The sequence below is a fragment of the Cebus imitator genome, unplaced genomic scaffold (assembly GCF_001604975.1).
Source record: "Cebus imitator isolate Cc_AM_T3 unplaced genomic scaffold, Cebus_imitator-1.0 Scaffold176, whole genome shotgun sequence".
Taxonomy (NCBI): Eukaryota; Metazoa; Chordata; class Mammalia; order Primates; family Cebidae; genus Cebus; species Cebus imitator.
This window is the reverse complement of record NW_016107491.1, coordinates 1,512,897-1,521,541: the sequence shown is the minus strand read 5'-3', so window position 1 is coordinate 1,521,541 and position 8,645 is coordinate 1,512,897. Positions and strand designations below refer to the sequence as shown.

Below are 8,645 nucleotides of genomic sequence, written 5' to 3'. Positions count from 1 at the left end.
CAAATTTTAGTACATCAAGGCTTTTTGTTGTGGTGGTGTTGTTAAAACACTCTGTGTTACCTTTCTGTGCTATCATTCTGTTAGCACCCGCTCTTACTGCTCCGGGTAGTTAGAATCTAGACTTTGCCTCTGAAGCACCACGGTCAAGCCTGTCGTTTCCAGCTGAGTGCTTTCGGCCTTTCCTCCTTAATTACCCATCAGGATATACTTGCCCTACTCCATTTCCTCTGTTCCCACAGCTGCATTAAAAATTTGGCTAACAAATCCTTGTTAATGCTTTATTACTTTTTTAACATTTAATGACAAATCCGGTTTTATTGTGGCTTCATGGAAAAACACTTTTGACTTCAAAATATGAAGGGTTTCTGAACTGGAAGTGAATGAGTTATTTGGGTCACTCAGATCGCTTTTCTCCCCTCAAATTTCCCAAACAATGCTGGTGGTTTTCTATCCTCGTCTTACTGGTTGCTAACTATTGTTTTTATACAAATCTGAGTAAAAGGATTTGCTTATTAATGTTCTGCCAGGATTTGAACAATGAAATTATCATCCTCATTCTCAAAGGGCTTTAAAGGACACTTTGTACATTGGAATACCGGTTTCTTACAGGTGATGAAAGGAAGTATCTTTCATTATCTCATTCCTTATTTTGAAACAACAATCTTTCTCCCTAAATCATATTTCTGTGTATTTGAGATATAAGATTATCCTGATTTTAGTAATAAATCCAAATAGTTACTCAACTCAGCAGATGGTTACTATCATTTTCTGCAACAACAACAAAAAATGATCCCTCTTATCAAAAAGAAAATGCTTTGTGGAAAGGATTCAAAGAAAAAAGTCATAATATTTGTTAGGGTGATTAATTAATTTTATCAATTTGCCTTGACATCAAAGAGGGTTTCACACATCCTGAGAATGCCACATGGCCTCCTTAATTGTTAGATTTCTCTCCAGAGATGAAAAATTTAAATAGTTTTACTACTGAGTAATGTATTTAACATGTGTGCTAGAATGATTTCCACTGGTTATTGGAAGTTAACTCTTGCCAACATTACTTGTAGAAAAAGGCTTTTAATTGTTAATGCAACAAAACAGATGAACTGGTTTCTATCATTTGGAGTAGGTGCTCCAGTTGAGCAGTGACGAATGTGTGGGTAACTATAAAACATTAATGTAATTCCTGACATTTCTCGGGAAGAAAGATGGCTTTAGCACACTTTTTATAAGATTATATAAATAAAAATGGGGATTTTAGGAGAGATAATTACTGAAATTTGAGTTTCAATATATTAAGTATAGAAAATTTGGGCAGTATTACTTAATCATAAAATAATACAATGTTTGTAATGCATTATTGAAAAGAATAAAGCTCAGAACTAACCTCCTAGAGAAATATAAGATATAATGTAAAAATATGCACCAAATTCAGGATTGTGTATAATAAGGAGAATTTAGATGTTAGAAGTAAATGGTAGAGATAATTTTTGTCACAGTTTTTTGAGGAATTAAGTATACTATGATTTTATTAGGGCTACCGTGAAATTCGAAAATCATTTGTAATAAAAAATTCTCCTGAGTAAAGTACAACGAAACTCTAGCTAACACTGTTGTTTACCTGTAATATGGTTATCCAGAGGAAAAAGAACAAACACAATATATAGGGAGAGATTTATTATAATAAGTGTGTCACATAATTGTGGAGAATTAGCATTCTCTGCTGATATGCTGTCTGCAAACTGGAGACCTAGAAGACATTGTGGTGTCATTTAGTCTAAGTTTTAAAACCTAGCATTCTGGTAAACCTGTGGTGTAAATCCCAGTCCAATAACAAGCGACAATGGATATTCCATCTAAAGCAGGAAGAGAAGAAGCAAAAAGAGGTAAATTTAAGAACAGAAAATCAAACGCCACATGTTCTCACTCCTAGGTGAGTTCACTTTGACACAGGGAGGGGAACATTACACACAGGGTTATGTGGGGAGGTGGAGGATTAGGGGAGGGACAGTGGGGCATCTGGAGTTTGGGGTGGGATAACACTGGGATAAGCGGCCTATCCAGGTGCTGGGGGGATGGAGACAGCAAACCACCATGGCATGTGTGTACCTATGGAACAATCCAACAATCCTGCAACATCTGCACATGTATCCCAGAACTTAAAGTACAATAAAAAAAAAAAGAGGCGAATTAATTTTTCCTTTACCTTTAGTTCTATTTAGGCCCTCAAGGAATTGAATGAGGCCCAAACACATTAGTGGTCCTGTTAACTTGACACACAGAATTAACGATTATATTATCTTTTTAAATAGGAATATTATTTATAAAACTATTTATATCACTGAAGTAATTTTCTCATGAAATCCACTCTATACTAAAGTTTATAAAGACTTATATTTTAAATAAAGTTAATATTTTCTTTAGATAGATTAAATTATTAAACAATTTTACAGTGTTATGTGATGTTTAATTGTGCAGTTAACTACATTGCCTTATTAATAAGTGTGTCAAACATACTTTTAGTTTACTTCTTGAATTCTAGTCTGAGAATTCAAGGTTAATACTACCTTGTGAATTCTAGTCTAGAATTCACAAGGTTATTACTACTTTAACCTCAGAAACATATCCACTCTTAAAAAAAGATGCCAACTAGAAAAACACTCCATATTAATTGAAGTCAACTTGTAAAAAATATAGGTCATCAAATTCGAAAATAGAATTCTATCATTAAATTAGACTTCTTAAATGCTAAAATTTGGGACAGATAGCTTCATTAATATATCTTCATTGAATCATATTTTAGTGATAGGGTATAGAGTTTTAGGGTCTTTGTGCTTCTTTTTTCCCTGGGCTTCTAGATGGTTCAAACCAAGTGTATACATATGTATACATATATTTGAATCTGGTGAACCAATAGTATAAATCCCATTTCAAATACTAGTGAAGTTTGTCATATACATATATAAGTATATATATGTGTCTTTTTATTTGTGCTTGAATTTGTGCATATACATATGTATGTGTATGTATATTATATACTTTTTCAGCTTCGAGAAGTAGAATTTGTTAAGCATGTAAAATGCACATCAGCCTTGTCAAACTATGTTGGCTCCCAAAGAAGAGTAAAGCCCCTAATTGGTCTATAAATGAAGGCATTTTAATAGTTTTGATTGTGTAATACTTTTAGCAGCTGTAATACATACCCAGATAACAGTGTATTTAAAAATTTAGAAGATATTTCTCACTTACGCATACTGTAAGCACAAGAAGTCGAGAAATTGATCTATGAGTATACAAAAATCCAGGGTCTGTGTTGTTGCTTTACTTGTACATTGTGTATTGCTAGAGTTGTGCAAGTAAAATGGCTCTTTGAGAAAATAATACTGATTTGTGTTGTTTGTTGATTTTTGTTGCATAAATACTCCAACAATATCCAGTTTTAGGGTGCTAGTGGTTAAAACCCTAGATTGCAGCATTCCAGCTCTGGTACAAGTAGCTGTAGCACGCTACTGGGAATTGCCATAATCCCCATGTTTAAGAAGGTTCATTAGAAGTCTTATAGCCAGAGGATGAAGTCCTTTCTCTTATGAGTGTCACTTTACCATTTCTATCCTACTACTAGTCAGAAGTCCATTACATGTGCATGTCTAGTAGAAGGAGTGGCTACGAAGTGTCTTCTTTAGTTTGTCTACTTGATTATGTGTGTAGCTACAAACTAGATATCTGGTTCTTAGGAAAAAAAGAAGAAAAGACATTGGTGAACAATAGCAGATTTTTGCCACGAATAGGTATTTAAATTAGTGTCAATTTATAATCATAAGAGTGCAATAATGACTGAAATTAAGCAAGATTATGTGAGTAAGTTAATACAAGACAGGTGTTAATTTGACATGAATGTTCAATTTCAAGTAACAGAGAAGTGAATACCAAAGTTACTAAGTAATAACAGGCAAAGAACAACGCAGTGCTAAGTTAAAATAATGACAAGAATAATAGATGTTCAAGAAGTTAAGTATGCTCTGTGTGCACTAATTATCATTATATATTTTTCTGGAGGTTCTCTGATTGGCATATTAAAAATTACAGTTGAATGACTTAAGGAAAACATTCAACATTGAGAAGTCTTTCCCATTCCCCAGTTGTTTATTACTAAAAACAAATCAATAATGATAGTTTGAGAATTTTATATTCCTAAGAGTTCAGATAGAAGAATAAGTAATCTATGAGAGGTTGTCTATAATCAGTTGAACAAGATTGCCTGTTTATAAATAGAAAGTCTATCACAGCCAGTACATTTAATATAAGATTGTAGAGTTTGCATTAAAAGTATGTTTATATTACTGGACAATGTTCTTTAGGCCCACAAAGCAAAATAAAATAACATTTCTATGCTAATCAGTGACCCTGCCTACAATGTGATACCCTACCCACTTCTTTAAAATACCACGTTTTCCAAAACCTAAAATGCAATAAAATGCAATAAAATAAATAAATGGGAAAAAAAAATAAAAAAATACCACCTTTTACTCATCCTGACCTTCTGTAAGATATTAAACTATAACCTGAAAGAGTGGTTGCAATGACCTTTTTTCCTTAGAGTATTGTCCCATGATTCTCAATCAAATAATATATTTGTTAATTTATATCGTTTAATTCTTCTGTTATTTTGGTGGAAAAATTCTAAAAAGGGGATTTTTATATATTTTTTCACCTACTCTTATTCAATAAATTAAAGAAAAAAACAAAACTCTTGCTCCTAATACAAATAATTGATCCTAGCTTTCACTTATGTAAATATGTTTTCCTTATATGTATGATTTTCAATACTCCTATTTTATCATTATATTATTTTCTATTCTGAGACTCTGAGTCTTTGAAGATTTATGGTTGATATTTTTACTTTTTAAAATCAGTATCAAAGTTTCATTATTATTATTTGTCTGATACAGCTACTCATTTCCCTGTCTATGTTATACTTCCTTTTTGTGTGTTTCTAATAGGGTTGATGTTTTCAAAGACCACTGGATGTAGACATATATATGAGTTAATGTCTGGCGATTTTCTTTTCTATAATTTTGGCCTAATCTGCTGATCTCTCTGACCTTAGTTTCTACATTTGCAAAAGGGATAATATTACCCCCCTTAGTGATTTATAGTGATTTGGAGGGCTTATTTTATAAATTAACTATTGTATTTTGAAAGTTCCTCTTACTCAGATTCTGTTCAAAACGATGACTGGAATTGAGATTATATTAAAAATCTCTTATCTCTCTCTTCACATTTTAGAAAACGTGGAAATAAACTGTCCCACCATAAATGTTTTTTAAATCCCTTAATTGCAGTATATGAAGACATTGGAACTAGTATGTTTATTCTAGAAAATGTTATCCTAGAGGGTAATACTCTAACAATAACAACAATATATAATACTTATTGAACAAACAGTACATAAAAATCACTGTTTTAAGTGCTCTATAATCATTAACTCATTTAATCCTCACAAGAAACCTCTGCAGAAAGTATTAAAGAAGATTAAGGCAGATATTGCTACTGCTGTCTGTTCAAATTCAGCTGGCATTCAATGCCAGAAGGCCAATTTTTTCTATAACATATGTTTATTGCATCTCTTTGTCCTTTTTTTTCTTTCTTTTTTGTTTCTATGATGGATTCTCACCTTGTTGCCCAGGTTGGAGTCTAGTGCTATGATCTCTTTTCGCTGCAACCTCTGCCTTCCAGTTTCAAGCGATTCTCTTGCTGCAGTCTCCTGAGTAGCTGAGATTAGAGGGGTACATCACAGCTACTGCCGAATTTTTTGTATTTTTAGTAGAGATGGGATTTCATCATATTAGTAAAGCCAGTCTTGAACTCCTGACTTCGTTTTCCTCCCTCCTCAGCCTCCTAACATGTTGGGATTTCTGGTGTGAGCAACTGCTCTTAGCCCTTTTTGTCCTTTTAACACTTACTGAGAATCCTATAAATATTAGACTCATTGGGTTAATTTCTGTGAAACTGCGAAGGAATATATATTTTGGTGTGTTAAACTGAAAACTCTTATTGTGTAACTCAAAAATTTCCCATTTAAAATTGTTTTTGCTTATATTCTCTCTCATAAAATATTACTTTGGAGAGACAATTTTCACTTTTCGTTTTCACCTGTTATAGCTTTCCCCAACACCTGTTTTCTATTTAGTATTTCTTTTAAGTATGTTTTTGATAGAGTGTGTAAAATAATTATTTTTTTCCTAATTCAATCCAAGAATGTCTGTTTTAGTGGATGATACAATCCAATTACATTTGTTGTAATTTGCATGCTTTATTTTCCAATTTGTTTGTGTTTTCTATTAAACAGGCATGTCTTTGTCATCTTTGTTTTTTCTGTCTTATATTTGCTCACATTTGTTTTAGTATATGATTTTTAGTTATTTTAACCAGTATATGAAAATAACTTGTTATATTTGAATTTACTCTGCTACTTTGTAGTGCTTCCTGATGTATTTAGAAGTTTTGAAAAATTTGAAACCATTTCTTATTCAAGTATTTCCTTATCACATTCTTCATCTTCTATTGTTTATGAAATCCAATTACCTGTTGGTTGACTCTTTCACTGTGACTCACATATCTTTATAAATTTTTTTCATATTCCATTCTTTGTGCTTCAGATTGATTTTCTAAAATACTTTCCAGTTTACTGCTTCTCTCTTGAGATTTGTCTAATCTTTTATATTAGACATTGTTTAGTACTTAATTTTAGATATTTTCAGTTCTAGAATTACTATTTGATTCTTCGTATACTTTCTATTTCTTGGTTGAAATTGTGTTTTTTTTTTGTAATTTAATGTTCATGCATATTCACCTCCATTATTTTAAAATTATGTATTCCAAATTTCAATGTATGGATCTCCAGTGGATATATAAGCTGATTTTTCTCTTCATTTTATTTTCTGTTAATCATTTCTTTTCATTTACATTTATGTATTTTTTTCTGCTGCCTGTTTTTTATTGAGTGGTATTGTATGTAAAAATCATTAGATATGATTTTATGTTTTTAGATCAAATTATCTTTCTCTACAGAGGATTTTCCTTTTCCTTCTGGTAAGAAGTTTAGTTGTAGTTAGTTTAGATTAATCTAATGATACTTTTAACTGATTAAAAATCGGCATTGATACTATGAGACTTAGTATTTCCACGTTTTATATATGTATATATATGTGTGTGTATGTGTATGTGTGTGTGTATGTGTATGTGTGTGTGTGTATATATATATATATATATATATATACACATATACATATATATACATATATACACATATATATATATTAATTAGCATGTATCCTTTGCAGACAAAGTGAATATTCAGGGTATATAATATGACCCCAATTTCCTAGTTGTTTCTCAGTTTCAATTTTTGTCCTTAGCATTGAGAGACTGCAAAGAGCATTTTTTTCTCAGCTTCTTAACCTCTCACCTGGGCTGTTTTCCTCTTACCTTCTCTAGAGATACTGCTCTAGAATGTAATAATAACTCTATCAGAACATATATTTCTCTTCGTCTCAACCTCGAAACTTCTGATGTCCATTAATTTTCTCAGTTTTTCTATGCTTTTTCAGAGGGGGAATATCAAGGAATCTCAGACACTATTTCTTCATTATCCTGCACTGTATAAAACACTGAAGTTCAGCTATCCCAATGTTTCCCTAAGCCTTTCTATTCTACTGACCAGCAATCACAGTGTAAATGGTAGCCATTTGTAAGACTGCTTTTTTTTTGGAGCAACTTAGGATGCTAAGGTACAGTTTTCTCATGCTGTAGAACTTCCAATCCTATAAGGGAAAGACATATAGGTAAGGGTTTCTATTGTCCCAGTTAACTGCGATAGCTTAGCCTTGAGCTTAGGTCATTGGGTCTTTTTGGAGATACTTAGCCGGGCTTAAAATCCAGTCATCTTTCTGATTTTCTCTTCTTTGCTTTCTTGTTCAAATCTTACCAGTTAAAGACAGGAAACAACTCTTGCCTACTTACATATTATTTCCATTTTATGCATTACAAGTCTAAACATGCTTTCAGTCTTGATATTTAAAGTCAAGCTTTTTAAATAACTAAAAATATAATAACTGTTTTCTGTCTTAAACATTTGCTCTTGTAATTTGAACGCAGAGCTCTGAAAATTAGTCTTTTCTATAGTTTTATAAAAGTCAAATGCAATGTAAGTAATTTTAGCCTTTCTTTTATCATAAAGTAAGATAAAAGCATATATAAAAATCCTTGTTGATATTTGCATGATTAGAAGAGTTAAGATCAAGAGTAATTTTCTACTAAATAGAATGCTAAGTCTGTGGTGTCCTGAGACAGATGATATAGGTAAAGTGACTATAATCATGTCAGTTATTTATTCAGCCCGTGCTATGTTTCTTAAATGCCTACAATATTTTGTGAATGTATATGGTTTCTTCAATAACTTTGTGAATTTAGGATAATTACAAGTGAAAAAAATACATGCTTTGAGAGGACCAGTAACATCCCCAACTTACTAGAAAGTAGTAGTTCTGGAATTTTAGCCAAGGTCTGTTGGATTCCTAAGCTGTATGTATTATGTCTCTATGGTATGCATAAATTTTTAGCTGTTAATAATTAGAATTTACTTTATT

The 8,645-nt window shown here is 31.8% G+C and overlaps 1 long non-coding RNA gene across 1 annotated transcript in view; it reads left to right on the top strand.

Moving 5' to 3' along the window:
• The first annotated feature begins 1,892 nt into the window (after positions 1-1,892).
• The window catches only part of LOC119473676, a 28,147-nt gene continuing 21,394 nt past the window's right edge, over positions 1,893-8,645 (top strand). Inside the window, exon 1 of the long non-coding RNA XR_005202884.1 lies at positions 1,893-1,930. This is a non-coding gene — a long non-coding RNA (uncharacterized LOC119473676). The remainder of the gene's footprint in view (positions 1,931-8,645) is intronic.